Consider the following 16,533-nt stretch of genomic DNA (forward strand, 5'->3'; position numbering starts at 1 on the left):
AAGGGTGTATCAATCTCTTTGACTCTCAATTTCCTCATCTTCAAAGTTGGACTAATGATTCCTGTGCTCAGGTTCAAGGATCAAAAACAACTGTGATGAAATTCTGCCACATACTACATGTGAAAATTTGGGCCAACTAATGTACCTCTATTAGTCTCAGTGTCTTAGTCCATAGAATATAATTAATGCTAGGAAATGCCTTATGGACTTAGAGAATTCTCAACGCATGATACACACCTTGGCACTGAGCGAATGTTAGTTACTGATGTGGCTGCAGGTACCAGTTTCTTAGGGCTGACATAACAAACTACATACCACAAACTGGGTAGCTTACAAAAACAAATGTTTGTGTCAAAGTTCCAGAGACTAGCAGTTTGAAACAGAGGTATCAGTTGAGCTATGCTCTCTCTTAAACCTGTAGGAAAAATCCTTCCTTGCTTCTCCTCAGTTTCCGGTGATTTGCTGGCAGTGTTCTGTGTTCCTTGGATTGCAGTGGCACAACTCCAGTCTCAGCCTTTATTGTCACATGGCATTCTCTCTGGTGTCGCTGTCTTCACATGGCCATCTTGTAAGGGTACCAGCCGTATTGGACTAAGTATGGCCCCATCTTAACTAAGTTAGCCTCGGCCTACCGGGTCAGGATCATCAGTATCACTGTCTTCCATCTCCACATGTTGTCTCACTGGAAGGTCTTCAGGGGCAATAACCTGTATGGAGCTGTCATCTCCTATGATAACAATGCCTTCCTCTGGAATACCTCCTGAAGGACTTGTCTGAGGCTATTTTACAGTTAACTTTTCAAGTAAAAAGGAATACATTCCAAAATAATGATAAAATTTATAGTACAGTAATACATAAACCAGTAACATAGTTTCTGGTTTATTTTCAAGTGTTATGTACTGCGCATTATCGTATGTGCTATACATTTATACAACTGGCAGCACAGTAGATCTGTTTATACCAGCATCACCACAAACGTGTAATACATTGTGCTATGACATTATGATGGTTACAATGTCTCTAGGTGACAGGAATTTTTTATCTCCATTATAACCTTATGGAACTACTGTCATATATTGACCAAAACATTGTATATGGTGTATGACTATATATAGTTTTTTCTCATAAAAGCCTCCACATGAAAAGGGATTTTTAGAATGAGAAGAAACTCCAAAAATGAACATGTTTAAATCTAACCATAAATAATTTAAATGACACTTTAGAAAAACATGATAGCAATGATGTCTCTGAAATAATAGGACGTACTCTTTTGTTGTATTCTATTTTACAAATATATTGTAGATGCCAGAATTAAGTGACTTAATTAGTATCAGGAGATTATGTTTTCCTAGAAAAACAGCAAGTATGATGCTAATATTGCAAATTATAAACTGTATATTTTATTTTACTAACTACATGTAACAAATACTAAATAATATTTTACAGGTATGTGCCAATTTTTTAAGATTTTTTTCTCATTGGTGATATAAATTGAACTTACTTTGAGGCATAAAGAATAGCTATTAACCTTCTATCTTCTTATTTTCTATTAAAAAAAACTGAAAGAAAACTGATAGAACAAACCTGGCCCATGGTTTCATAGTTAGTAAATCACAAGGCTAGAATTCAAACCTTGTGATTCAACTAACTTTTGAATGAAAATCTTGTCAGCATTTCCTTGGTTGTTCATCCATTTTTATTTTTGTTGTTGCTGTTATGTTATTCACAATACCAATAGTACTGGGTGTAATGTTAAATAGTAGCCACAACAGAGGGTATGACCAAGACCCTCTTGTCTTAGTCAGTGTAATTGTCCATTGATCAGAATTCCACAAGGGAAGATATACCACGCATTGGTAGGAGGAAAGCAGTTTTCTTTCTAAAAATAAATGTTTCCTATTAATTTTTTTCCCTTCTTACTACATTTCCTCAATCAATATTCAAATACCTTATAATAAATTGAAATAATTCTGTGATAATTTGTTCCATTGAAGTGATGAGACATGTATGTAGGGAAATCGCAAATCATTTTATTTGTGTGCAGCAACCAATTATTTAATGATTTGGGGTCTACTGGCGTACAACAATAAACATAACAAGATATGAGCTGAAGTCAGTAAATGTCAGGTGCATGTAGAGTAAACAGCATGTCAACTTAATTCTGCTTGCTCTACTATTTCCCAGGAGAACGCTCAAGCAGATTTATACCATAACTTTACTATACTGGGTTGCTTTACAAAAGACCATTTCTATACCAAAACAAAAAAGTTACACTCACCTTGGGAAAACATAAAGCTCCATCTCCAGAAACAGCTTCCAGCTGGTCTTTCCTAACCAAGTCTCAGTGATTAGACCGAAGTCATGTGCATTAGAGACAAAGATCTAGCAGAAGTCCAAACTTTCAAAGTAACATCTGCAGAGAAAATATCAGCCGATATAAAAACATGTGCACTGTTAATGAAATTGTGGAGTTTGCATCCTTTTGAATTTTTCTGCTTTGATGAGTATTCTTTATTCATAACCTCTCTAAGGCATTTTCTTTGGAACACAAAAGGATAACTCATATTCTATTTATTTGATTCTCATAAATTATTTCTTCATACTACTAACCCTAAAGTTCTGCAATGTTGCTTTGTTTCCTTTTACACCCACTCACCTAAACCTCCAATTCCAGAAAAAGAACAGCTGAAAAACTTATATATTACATATTTTAACACTAATTGGATTTCTTTAAGCCCCATGTGATATGTTTAGTTGACTATAGTTATGTCACTCAAGTGATTATGATTGATTCAAATGCCTAAGATTAAAAATTGTAACCCAGGAAATCTTACTTTAGAAGAATCTTCCAGTTTTATAGCTATAGTTGATTGTCCTGTCTTCACATGGGCATCACAATAGTTATTCCATTCACTCACTTAAACCCGCTCAACAAATGTGACCTGTTTTACCGAGTACCAGGAGTTATGGGGAATATAAAGGAAACAGAAGTCATGGTCTCATTTTAGGGTACTTACAATATCTACAAAAGATACTATCTTTTTCAACAGTCACAAAATACAAATAGGAAAGAAAAAAACTGTCTAAATCTTATTTGAGGAAATGACAAAATGCAAGGTACAGAAAATAAGTGTAAAAGGAGAATTGGTGCTCCTTAGTTCTAAAACTTCAGTGGTTGAAGTCCATTTTTATGTCCTGAAACATCAGTAAAAACATCTGTTATATAATCTACTAGCTATCTTCACTCAAAATTACTTGCTTATGTAAATATTTATTTTATAACTTTTTTAGTAAAAACATTTAAATGTTGAATAATTTAAGAAAAACATTTTAGTCTATATTTAAAAATGAAAAACAATTTTTTCTCTACTTCATAGATGTATGCAATTTACAAGAGTGAAAGGAGAAACATAGGCAGAGTTAAATGAATTCCTCTTGAATGTGCGAAATTTATAGTTTTAAGACTTTCTGCTGGATTTTCACTTTTCACTATAAGGAGCAAGTGTGAAAGAAAGACCATCTGACATAGAAACAAATCAACTGGATTCCTGATATAAGGAATGCTAAGCATTGATTTGAGAGGTAGCAATGAAGCAAATTTGTCTCTTGCTATTTTTCCAATAAGAATCCTATATTTTCTTTCAAAAGTGTCTGTAAGTGTAGACATCAGTGTAGATTTGCCATCTTCAATGTTATGCTTTCATCAGTCTCACTGAAGTCCAAAGTCAACCTCTTCTATTGTGCTTGGTTTGATAAAATGACCAAATAATAAATGACCTGATAAAAATGACAAATAAGGAAGGATTTATCTCTAGACTCCAAATCTCCTTTATTCATAAACACACACACACACACATACATACACACTCACTCACTCAAATATCAAGAGATGATTTCAGAACTCAATTCTTCATTTTTTTCTTATACTACTCCTAAAACCTTCTCTAAAGAAAAGCTAATAAATTCACTCCCAATAACATATTATTGCTTGAAATATCCAGCTTACTTACTGTTCAAGTCATTCGATTTGGATTATGCTTCTTTAAAACAAACACCTTTTTGGCATTTTTTACTGCTACATCTTTAGTGTCTAGGGCAGTGCCTGGCATATGTGTACAAGAAATTTTTGTTGAATTAATACATAGATTAAAGTTTTCACCTTGCTAGGAGCACCTATGTCAAGTCTTTTAATAAGTATTTAATTAACTGACTACAGAGTTAAGGGACAATATTGAGGCAGAGAATATGGATTTTTTTTTTTTTTTGGTGCCACTTACACTTGACTCCTGAATTGGAAGAGCCCAAGGAAAGGAAATAATAAAAATTCTTACACTGTGGATCCTCGCAGATTGTAGAGGAATTTTGCCATTGTTGTGTAAGTAGCAGTAAACGGTCACAGGACTAGCAGACATTCAACAAAGCTGTCCTTTATTATCATACTGACTTCTGAGACTAAATCCCTCCTAATGCACCACAGCAGGCTCTCCAAGGAACAAAGACACTAACATTAAATTTCAGTATCTTTTGGCCCAGATGATGGCCATTTAAGCCAAGTTTCCCTTTCCATAACAAATCCTAATCTTGTGTGCCTATTCATTTTAAAATACATACATTTATAAACCCAAAGAGTTTGTATGCAGAGATTAGATACCCCTTTGGGAGTACTAGAGGGATATTTCTAATCTTCTGCTCAAGCTAGTTTGTAGTCAGTAGCTGACACTCCCCCTCGGCATTGTCTGAAAATTGACAGCAGGAGCTCCTCAACGAAACCTCTTCACACACAATAGAAAGCCTTGAAGTCGGTGCGTGTCTGTGTCTGCTTTTGTCAAGAGGAACACAGCATGTTTGTAAACATGTGGCGTGGAAGGAAGATTTAGGATACAAGAGCAAGCCTGTGCCCCACTGATTTCCTGTTTGTTTCTCACATTATGTTACCCCTGGCAACTAATGTGGGAAATACACTGAGAGAACAGCACTCCTTTTCCTTATTGTAAGTCCAAATTTGGCAAATAAAAGAAAATAAAACCTTTTAGCTGCTTTCTTAATTGTGGAAAGTTTTTATATTCCTGTTTTATTTTTTACTCCAATTCTCTCCTTTTGCTTTCAGAAATAGAGAAAAAGAGATAGAGAAAGAGGAGCGGGAGAGAAAGAGTTTGCTTCAGTGATTTGATCTGCTAAAACCACATGGCATTGAGAACTAGAAGAGAAACTATTGAATAAAAATTATGCAATACTTATAGACACAATAAATAAGTTTCACTTTCATATCACAAAATAAATAGCACACTTGCATAGATTAATGAATGTATCCTAGGTGATGTTTATTTATCATATAAACAGAAAAAAATCACGTGAATTTGTTCATTCATTCATTCATTCAGCATTTGCTTCACAGGAAGCACTATGTTGGACACGTGCATTCCTCTTTTATCCCCTTTGCAGTAGAGTGTAACCAACATGGAAACAGAGTATTGGAAAGTGAGGATACTTGCCCTTGGCCACAGTCTGGTAGATTCAGGACCTGGTCTGTTTGATTCTTAAGCTGGTGGCATCCCTACACTATTATGTCCCTCCACATTGAGGATCCTAGTGTCTGAGATAGAGCAGAGATGAAAGGACATGGGTTTTGAGAGGAATAAACCAAAATAAGAAAATTATCACTGAGAAAATTGAGCAATTAGTACTTACTTGTCTTGTTCACTGTCCTTTAATGAGCAACAAGCCCCCCCAAAAAAGTCAGAGAATGAGGCTAATAATGACCTTTTAGACTCTAGAACATATATTAGTGTAAAATGAAAAGGATATTTAGAAAAAATAGTAATCTGTCTCATTTTCGTGTTTATATTTACGTCACACAAAATAATGAGCAAAACCCTTTGGGAGTAGTAATTTTCAGACTACTATATTATTAAACATTTTATATTTTCCATCTCATGGAAGACGTTATTTACTAAACGGCAAGCAAAAAGATTTTTATCTATATTGTTGCAGGAAGTCAGGGACCCCAAACGGAGGGACTGGCTGGAGCTGCAGCAGAAGAACATAAATTGTGAATATTTCATGGACATTTATCCCTTCCCTAATAATACTCTCATAATTTCTTATGCCTGTCTTACTTTAATCTCTTAATCCTTTTATCTTCATAAGCTGAGGATGTACGTCACCTCAGGACCCTGCGATGATTGCATTAACTGTACAAATTGATTGCAAAACATGTGTGTTTGAACAATATGAAATCAGTGCACCTTGAAAATGAAGAGAATAACAGCAATTTTAGGGAATAAGGGAAGACAACCATAAAGTCTGACTGCCTGCGGGGTCGGGCAAAAACAGCCATATTTTTCTTCTTGCAGAGAGCCTATAAATGGATGTGCAAGTAGGAGAGATATTGCTAAATTCTTTTCCTAGCAAGGAATATAATATTAAGGCCTTAGGGAAAGAATTGCATTCCTCAGGGGAGGTCTATAAATGGCTGCTCTGGGAGTGTCTGTCCTATGTGGTTGAGATAAGGACTGAGGTATGCCCTGGTCTCCTGCAGTACCCTTAGGCTTACTAGGGTGGGGAAAAGACCCCGTCCTTATAAATTTGAGGTCAGACCGGTTCTCTGCTCTCGAACCCTGCTTTCTGTTAAGATGTTTATCAAGACAATACGTGCACAGCTGAACATAGACCCTTATCAGGAGTTTCTGATTTTGCCCTGGTCCTGTTTCCCCAGAAGCATGTGATCTTTGTTCTCCTTTTTGCCCTTTGAAGCATGCAATCTTTGGGACCTACTCCCTGTTCTTGCACTACCTCCCCTTTTGAAATCCTTAATAAAAACTTGCTGGTTTTGCCACTCAGGTGGGCATCACAGACCTACCGATATGTGATGTCACCCCGGCAGCCCAGCTGTAAAATTCCTCTCTTTGTACTCTTTCTCTTTATTTCTCAGATCCGCCGACACTTAGGGAAAATAGAAAGAACCTACATTGAAATATTGGGGTTGAGTTCCACTAGCCCATGCACCACAGCCTCCCGAGTAGCTGGGATTACAGGTGCCTGCCACCACGCCCTGCTAATTTTTTTGTATTTTTAGTAGAGATGGGGTTTCACCATGTTGGCCAGGCTGGTCTCGAACTCCAGACCTCAGGGAATCTGCCTGCCTCGGCCTCCCAAAGTGCTGGGATTATAGGTGTGAGCCACCACACCTGGTCAACATGGTGAAACCCCTTCTCTACTAAAAATACAAAAAAATTAGCTGGGTGTGGTGGCAGGTGCCTGTAATCCCAGCTACCCGGGAGGCTGAGATGAAGTCTGCTCTTGTCCCCCAGGCCGAAGTGCAATCTCAGCTCACTGCAACCTTAGCCTCCCAGGTTCAAGTAATTCTCCTGCCTCAGCCTCCTGAGTAGCTGGGACTACAGGCATGTAGTCCAGCTAATTTTATATATATATATATTTTAAACTACTGGGGCAGGCGGGCTTTATTCTGGGTGCTGGAGAGCTGTGGGCCTCACTCCTCCCCTAGAATGCCACCAGGGTGAAGGGCTGAGCCTCGGCAGGGGTGAGCGCTCAGAGCAGGAAGGGGATGATGGGCATGCGCAGGGGCGGGTAGTCCCAGAACTCCTTTAGGGAGCTGTGGTGCTTGCCCTTGGCCTAGATCGTCATCTGGGTAAAGCCCACTGGGGAGAACAGGGCCACTGTGAGACAATGTGTCATGATGGCAAAACTGATCCAGGACCCCATCTGGTAGGTGTAGTTGGGGCAGGACACCAGCAGGAAAAGCCACGTGAAAGGGTTCTTGGTGAGGTATGGGATCTTCCGGGTCTTGGACCCAGCAGGCCGCAGGTCCCGCAGGGCCATGTGGATGGAGAAGTTGCCAAGCACAGGCAGATCACAAAGATGGCGAGTGCCAGTTTCACCTGCTGAGCTCTGTAAGTACGGGGTGTGTAGACAGGGTGGTTGATGTAATAGACCATCCACCCAGTGAAGCCCTGGGAGTGGGTGCAGTTCTTGAAGATGTTGCGCAAGGCATGGTACCATGGGAGAAGTGGTGCATGAACAACGTCTCCAGCAGGTGCTTGATGTAGTGCAGTGAGTGACAGATGCAGGTGAGGTGCACCACCATGTGCCGACTGGATGTGAAGTCATATTTGTTGCCATAGATGAAGGGCACTCAGAAGTAGAAGAGCAGGTAGATGAAAAGAGGCCCCCTGTACTCTGTTAGGAAGACCGTCACCCAGCTGATCTGGGCCCCCATGTCCTGGAAGTAGAGTGTGGCCGTGGCACCCACGGGCAGCTTCTGCAGAACATCCTCATCATTCAGGGACTTGCCCTTGGGGTCCAGGCGGAGGGACTGGTGGGCGGGGTATCACTGCAGAGGGGTCTTGGTGAAGAGGTTCTTGATCTCTGCAGTGGTGGTGTGGGGCTCCACCTTGTCCAGGAAACACAGCTTCTCCCCTGTCTTTGCGTCCAGAATCTCCACCTCTTAGGGCTTCATGGCTGTCTCCCACGGCGGCTACTGCTCCATGGCTGCTGCTGCCTAACTGCACGGCACAGCACAGGGTCCCGCCGTTCGGGGTCCCTGACTTCCCGCAACACTATATACCAAGTGGCATTATGTGATCTTCTTTACAGAGGTCCCAAAACATATTGCCTTGTATATTTGGCCTTTTGATAGTTTACTTGTACTTTCTTAAATTTTTTTTTGCCGTCTCAGGATTAACTTTATATTCAGAAAAATGCTCAAAATTTCTCATTATTGTAGACAAACATTTAAACATTTTATTATTTAATTGACCATTTACTCCTTAACCTCAGCTGTAGATAATGCCTTTGAAAACACTTAAATTTGGGGGGCTTACTTAACACTAGAATTCACTGAGCTTAAAAAAAAAATTACTGTCCCTTCATAAAAATCTTAGTGTTATTCATGGACACAGGAAGGGGAACATCACACACAGGTGACTGTTGTGGGGTGGGGGGAGGGGGGAGGGATAGCATTAGGAGATATACCTAATGCTAAATGATGAGTTAATGGGTGCCGCACACCAACATGGCACATGTATACATATGTAACAAACCTGCACGTTGTGCACATGTACCCTAAAACTTAAAGTATAATAATAATAAAATTAAAAAAAAAATCTCTGTGTTGTTAACACTCACTCATATATCATACTGCTACAGTAAATATGGTACTGGAATCAACTCATATCATTATTTATTGCATAACAAAAGAATGCCCATCAGTATATATCTTAACTCTCACCCACATTAGTACTCTGAATTTTACTCTAAACAAATCTGTAGCTTTATTAGCTACAGATTATAATGTTTACATTATAATTTTTGTGAAATTTCCAATCATAAGACATTTTAACCACAATTGCTCTGCTGTCACTTTCCATACTGACTTTCCTCAGTGCCATGGGGTTTGGAATGGCCATACTCACATTTGGAATCTGGCTAAACAGAAGTTAAGTTGGGGATGCTTTTAGTTTGGGTTTAGTGGAATACATTTATGTGGCACACTACCACTTCAATGCACAGGTAAGTAACTGCTACCTGTTGGAATGCAGAAATAGCTCCAAGTACCCTCCTAATGCTCCTGGACTCAAAGGGAGGTCTTTGATTGTCATCAATCATGCTCATTCAAAGAGCATATAAGATTAGCCACTGCACAAGAAACCCAAAAATGCACCTGAAATTGCAAGTTCTTCTACGAAAGACATTTGATAGAGATTTTTCCATGTACTTGACAGCAATCCTACATAACATTATTGATATGATTTATGGAGCTAAGAGAAACTTCTCCAAATGACTGAACAAAAATTCTCATTCAACTATGATAAAGCAAAGACAAAAGTTTCTTTCTATTCTGTTTATAGAAAATATCACATTACTGTAATGTTAAATTTCACAGAAAAAGTTAGAGACAGACAATAAATTAATACAACTGTTATGCTTTTTCTGGATTTTTGATGCCGATTGTATTTGTGACCTTGGGAAATTTTGAAATTTATTGTGATGCTTTTCTTATTTTCAGTAAATATTTGCATATAGCTCATATTGTATTTGTAATTTTCTTTTACTTTGCTTTAATATTTCTACTTGTGTAAACCTCCATACTACCTATGGAACCTGAATTCAACCCTGCATGATAGGAAACAAAAATAATTTGACTTATTTTCCTAAGAAGACTATTTTTAAAAAAAATAAAGTAGGCTACATATTTATTTCAGATTAAATGTATTTTCCAAAAATAAAAGTTTGTTAAATTTTTCCTCTTTATTTTAATTAGTGGCTGCAAAGATGAACATTTAAATAGTTGCTGTTCATATGGCAATTCTGTAAGGTTTCTTCATAGTCTGGAAACCTAAACCAAAGCAAATAGTTTAGAAATTTGTGGGGATTTAGTATGGCCTCTATTAAATAAAAATAATGAATTTGTCTACTTTCCCTTCTCTCTGGTCTGTCATGCATCTTGCTAAGTAAGAAAAAAAGAGAAAAATATCCATCCCCCAAAATATACAAAATATATGTCATATATTTTACTGTAGCACAGCCTTCCAACTTGTCTGTGATTTAACTGTTTCAACACTAATATGAGACCATTGATATGTGCCTTACAGGGATGTTCGGAGGGTCAGTAACCTAACACCAATATAAAGGAGTTAGGAAAAAAGTGAGGTAGTACTATACATAATGTGTCCTGAGCAAATTGGATTATTCCAGAATGGCTATAGGCTTAGTTTAATGAATAGTCCTTTAAAAGCAAAGAGATAAACCCTGGAGATTAAATTACAGCTTGATGAAGTACTTGAAATGACCAACTTTGGAATTCAGACTTTGTCACACTTCAGAGACATGGAATAGCTACAGCTACCATTTCTTACACTTGTCCCAAATAATGTCTTGTTTTTCAGCCCTCTCTCCATAATTTGGAGCTTATTAGACTCAGCAACTTTTTACATAAATTCCGCAGGCATAAAGTGGGTGGCTGCCACTGGATAAAATTGGGCACCGAGTATACTTTCATGCACCACTGATCACAGCCTTAAATTTTAGTCACTTCTATTCCTTTCCTACCCACCCAATACCTTTGTTAAAATAACAAAACAGCAGTTAGCAGTTAACATTTTAAACATTTACTCATATTACTTATATAAGTGCTAATATTGAAAACCCTTTTAAAGAAGTAAAAGTTTTATTAAGTTTCATTCTTATCAACAAGTGCAAATTTAAATCTAACTCATTTAGGGTGCCTTCCTAAATTTAAAATCATTCATAGACACACTGTGGACTCACGGCACTGGTACTTTGTTGCTTTATCACAGCTGTGACACAATCAGGCCTCACTGAAAACACTCTCTGAATGGGAGAAGTTTTTAAGTACAACTCACAGCTGATCAGAAACCAGACCTTAAGTTGCCTCCTTAGGACTTCTGATTACCTTCAGAGTTCTCTTAGCTCACTCCGCTTGGATTTTTAAAATTTTACAGCTTTCTGCTCCATGTAGCTTCAGGTAGGAGAGAGATATCCACCTGGGTGCATAAATCTTTTCTAGAGGCAGCACTGCTTCCCCAGATTTGCCCAAACCTCTCCGAAGGTCTCTTTCTGGTAAAGCCTTTGTTTTCTCTTACTTCTTCACCGTTCCAGGAGAGTCCTGTCCTTTACAATGACCACCTGGTATAAAAGCTAAACTATACCCAAGTAACTTTTTTTATAAGCTCTTCAAGCTTCACTGTTTTATTTCTGTTTTTTTTTTTTTTTTTTTTTCTGGAAATCCCTGGCAGCAACTTAATTCTTAAGGGGATTTGAGACTTTTTAAATAGCCTATATTTTAAAAACAACATGAACAGAACACTCAAGTTCTCCTCTCTTAAGAATCCATGGTCTAAATCAGAACTCAAATACAAAGTTTCCCTTGATGACCAGAAAAATCATATTGCTGGAAATTGGTTAAATTCTGCTGACAATGTAACCTAGTTCCAGCTAAATAAAATGAATATTCTTAATGAATATTTTGTTGTGAAAATAGCTTTCCTCTTGTCTTTGCTGGTAAGTGTGTATTGTTTTCAAAGCTCGTGGTAGGAGAAACACAGCTACATATATGGATATAATGTTCTTTGATCCAAATTTCTCTTCTGATATTTCCCTTACCTCCCATTTGCAAATATGTGAAGCTTTACGAAGCATCTGTGACACTGTTGCTTTATTAGTCCAAGTAAATGAGGTCATTTGCTCTAGCTCTGCTCTGGTAGCTTGAAAAGTGCCCATTAAACACCCAGGTATCTTCCTAATTGAAGCGAAAATAAAACTCATAAAGGCCCATCGCAAAATTCCTCTGATGTTTGACACCGTGGGCAAATCAGAACTGAGGGCTTCTGCTTGAGCTTCCTCAAACAAAAAAAAAGCATTTTTTAGACTGTGAGCCAGGCACTTAACCAGTATAGCTCTTCCAAAGAATTCCAGAAGTAACTCTTAGCTTCTTGAATTGGGAAAAAAAATATCTAATTTATAAGACAAGTCATAAGCTCTAACTAAAACCTTACCTTAGGAAATTATCCCTGGAAGCTACTGCATAATATTTTGTTATACAAAACCCCAGTTTCAAAGGAAAAATCTTCCTTAATTAGAAGAAACCTTAGAGTAGATATTGAAAATGGACTCTCCTGAAACTCCTAAGGGAGCAACATCTCAACTCATATTCTTTTATTGATTCAAATAGCCATGACCTCCAGCATAATTGTGGTCAGGCTCCGTGTAACAGAGTCAATTGCTTTTGAATCACCTCTTCACTTAAGGTAATCATGAATGATGCCAGACATGTGTTTCTCCTCATGATGTTAACAAAAATTCCAGATTAAAAAAAAATGTGAAAGGAAGAGGCATGGGACGTGCCTGTTTTGGAGTTGTCCCCCCAGGTAGGCCCACATTTTATTGCTTTGGCAGGACCAGTCAGAGCCATGATTGACATATAATGAGGCTCCTATTCAGGTACCATCTGAAAAGCCTATTCTAATCTCACAGTCCTGAGTTGCTCCTCATGCCAGTTCCTCTGTTATACTGACACAAAGTTATCATCTGATAGTGTTAACTTGGCTGAAAAATCTTCCAATGTTCCCGTTTTTCTAGAAAAAAGTTCAAAGTACTCAACCTGATGTTCAAATCCTGATGCAGTTTGGCTCTTTGGCTCTTTCCTGACTGGAGTCTCTTTTTTTTTTTTTTTTTTTTTTTGAGACGGAGTTTCACTCTTTTGCCCAGGCTAGAGTACAGTGATGGGATCTAGGCTCGCTGCAACCTCTGTCCCCCGGGTTCACGCGATTCTCCTGCCTCAGCCTCCTGAGTAGCTTGGGATTATAGGCGCCGGGCACTACACCAAGCTAAATTTTGTATTTTTAATAGAGATGGGGTTTTGCCGTGTTGGCCAGGCTGGTCTCAAACTCCTGACCTCAGGTGGTCCACCTGCCTCAGACTCCCAAAGTGCTGGGATTACAAGCATGAGCCACCGCGCCTGGCCTGTCTCCTAATGTATTGCCCTCCCCTGGTACCCTCGTACCGTTTCCTATCTAAGCACTCCCTGTGCTCACCAACCTCAGCTCCTTAATTGAACTGCTCTTACTGTCTGCAAGGCCCTTTACTCCATAGACATCCATCGGGTATCAGTTCTTCTAACAACTTCTCCGAAGACACTTTCTTAAATTTCTCTACACACAAAAATATCATTTTCTCCCCGTGTCATATAGTATTTATTAATGCTATGAATTTATAAAACATATTGCAGGATACCTTATAGTGGTTTTAAAATGTGTTCATCTTCCCCACTGCATCATAATCCAGAACAAGATTATTTTATATCTTAAACACATTTATAGTATCTTTTACAACTTCCTTCCAGTACCTCTCCACCAAAGGACTAGCCAAGAGCTTTGCATATTGTTTTATTACAAATATTTGCTGCTTAGTTAAATAATCATGCTTAGCTGCTTCTGATGATAGTTTTCTATGTATAAATTTTAAAGACAGTTTAGAGTGTTACTTGAATACACAAGAGATACTTTGATTCATAAAAAAGCATGTCTGTGAAAAATATGCTTGAAAAACTTTCTACTCCCAAGTGATTCCCTGCAAAGCACAGTTTTTCCAAAACTGTAGAAGACCTGACTGCTTGGAATACATTGTGCTGATTTACTTAAATGCCATTTCTCTTCAGTGTCTGTTTTTTTTAAAATACCATTTAAAATAATTATGCCAAAATGTGTACAGACTATACCAAAATATAAAAGGGTGTAAAGTGAAAATTGACTCTACCATCCCCACATTTATCCCTCATTCCTCCTTCCTAGAGGCAACGTTACCAGTTTCCTATGTATTCTTACATTGATTTCTCTTTCTTTTAAGAATTGATCATGGTTTTCTGTTTTAAAATTAGATGTTTACTAGATGTGAAAGATATACTGCTTTCCCTTAGTTCATGTGACTATCAGTAAACCCCTAAAAGCTTCAAATATGATCTGAAAAACAAGGGAGTTCTCAGAGTGATGCTCTACATCTTCGTCTTCATTGTCTATGTTCACACATATACAATTAGAGGATCTTTACCCTCTTACAGAATATCTGTAGAAGACAAAATAACAAAAATGAAAGTATCTTTTGAAAGGCTACGATGTAGCCAATGTATCACTATATGAGGCAATCTCTATGTATTATGTTAATACCCACAACAAAGAGAGGTTATTGCCTCTCATCCACAGACAGATGTAGATTGAGGTTTAAGATTACAGGACTGGCCAGTAACTGGAATGCAATTTACCACAGGTTTATTAGATGCCAATTTCAAGTAGCATTTTGAATTGTGGGATTATATGACTGCTTTCTTTGCTCTTCTCTCTTCTTTCTTTCTTTTTTCTTTCTTTCTCTTTCTTCTCTTTTCCTTTCTTCCTTTCTTTCTTTTTCTTTCTTTCTTTCTCTCTTCCTTCCTTTCTTCTTTCCCTCCTTCCTTCTTTCCTTCTTTATCCTCTCCCTTCCCTTCCTCCTTCCCTTCCCCTTCCTTCCATCCTTCCTTCCTTCCATCCTTCCTTCCTACCTTCCTTCCTTCCTTCTTTCCTTCCCTTCCTTCCCTCCCTCCCTCCATCTCTCCCTTTCTTTCTCTTTCTTTCTTCTTTCTTTCTTTCTTTTCTTTCTTTCTTTCTTTTTCTTCTTTTTTTTCTTACTTTCTTTCTTCCACACCAAGTTACGCTACTTCTATATATTTTCAGGTTTATGGTGTGTTTTTTTAAAATAAATTTTATATAATTCTAGAGGTATTTCTAAATAGTTTAGGAAAAAATGTTTTGGATGAAATTATCCTCAATCTCTCTCTCTCCAATTTCAAAATCTCTGGAGATGAATAAGAGAGTCTCTTGAAAATTCAGACACAGTAAATCTGTCCTAAGAGTTTCAGGGTTGTAGGCTTGCTACAATAGTAGTATAGTAGCCAATTCCTTAAGAATAACAAAACATTGATTAAGTCAATAATAACACTCAGAAAATAAATTCCCTGATGCAATGCAGTTGAGCTTTTTACCTCCCTGAGGAATGGTCCCAGGATCCTTTATGAGTTCTGTGATGGTTAATTCTGAGCGTCAACTTGATTGGATTGAAGAATGCAAATTATTGATCCTGGGTGTGTCTGTGAGGGTTTGCCAAAGAAGATTAACATGTGAAGTCAGTGGGCTCGGAAAGGCAGACCCACCCTTAATCTGAGCGGGTACCATCTAATTAGCTGCCAGTGTGGCTAGAATATAAAGCAGGCAGAAAAAATGTGAAAAAAGTAAACTGGTTTAGCCTCCCAGCCTGTATCTTTCTCCCATGCTGGACCTTTCCAGCCCTTGAGTATCAGACTCCAAGCTCTTCAGTTTTGGGACTCAGACTGGCTTTCCTTGCTCCTCAGCTTGTAGATAGCTTACTGTGGGACCTTGTGATCATGTGAGTTAATACTTAATAAATTCCCCTTTATATCTATCCTATTAGTTCTGTTCCTCTAGAGAACTCTGACTAATACAGATTTTGGTACCAGGAATGGTTCTAGAGGAACAGAATATTAAGGATGGGTTTTTTTTTTTCATTGCTTTTGGGGTTCCTGGAGTTGGTTGCTTAATATAATTAGACCCCAAAATGTTAAGGACTCTACTTCTTACAGTATGGAAAACACTGACAGTCCTTGGCATGAACTGTTTAGAGAGTTATGCAAAATAAGTACATTTGGCAATGTTGATTCACCACTCGTGAGAGGCAAGGAGTTCAGTGAGTCTATACATAATATTTTTGACCACATGTGGAGAACCAAGGAACATAATGAAGCTGGTTGATTGCTTCTAAGTTCAGTGGACAAAGTGATGAAAGAAAATGATGAACTCAGGGATTCTACTTCCTGGCTTCAGAAGCAGATACTAAGTCTCAAATCTGCCACAATTGCCCTGAGTGAGAGTCTTATCTCCTGTAGAGAAAGAGCTGAAATTGTGGAAAAAGAGACACAAGCTTTTATCATGGGAGTGGCTGACCTGCAATGAA

At 38.1% G+C, this 16,533-nt stretch overlaps 1 pseudogene; it reads right to left on the minus strand.

Annotated features, from left to right (window-relative positions):
* Positions 1-7,534: 7,534 nt before the first annotated feature.
* On the minus strand, positions 7,535-8,476 carry LOC101139402 (very-long-chain enoyl-CoA reductase-like; annotated as a pseudogene).
* Between the last annotated feature and the right edge of the window lie 8,057 nt (positions 8,477-16,533).

The sequence above is a fragment of the Gorilla gorilla genome, chromosome 3 (assembly GCF_029281585.2).
Source record: "Gorilla gorilla gorilla isolate KB3781 chromosome 3, NHGRI_mGorGor1-v2.1_pri, whole genome shotgun sequence".
Taxonomy (NCBI): Eukaryota; Metazoa; Chordata; class Mammalia; order Primates; family Hominidae; genus Gorilla; species Gorilla gorilla.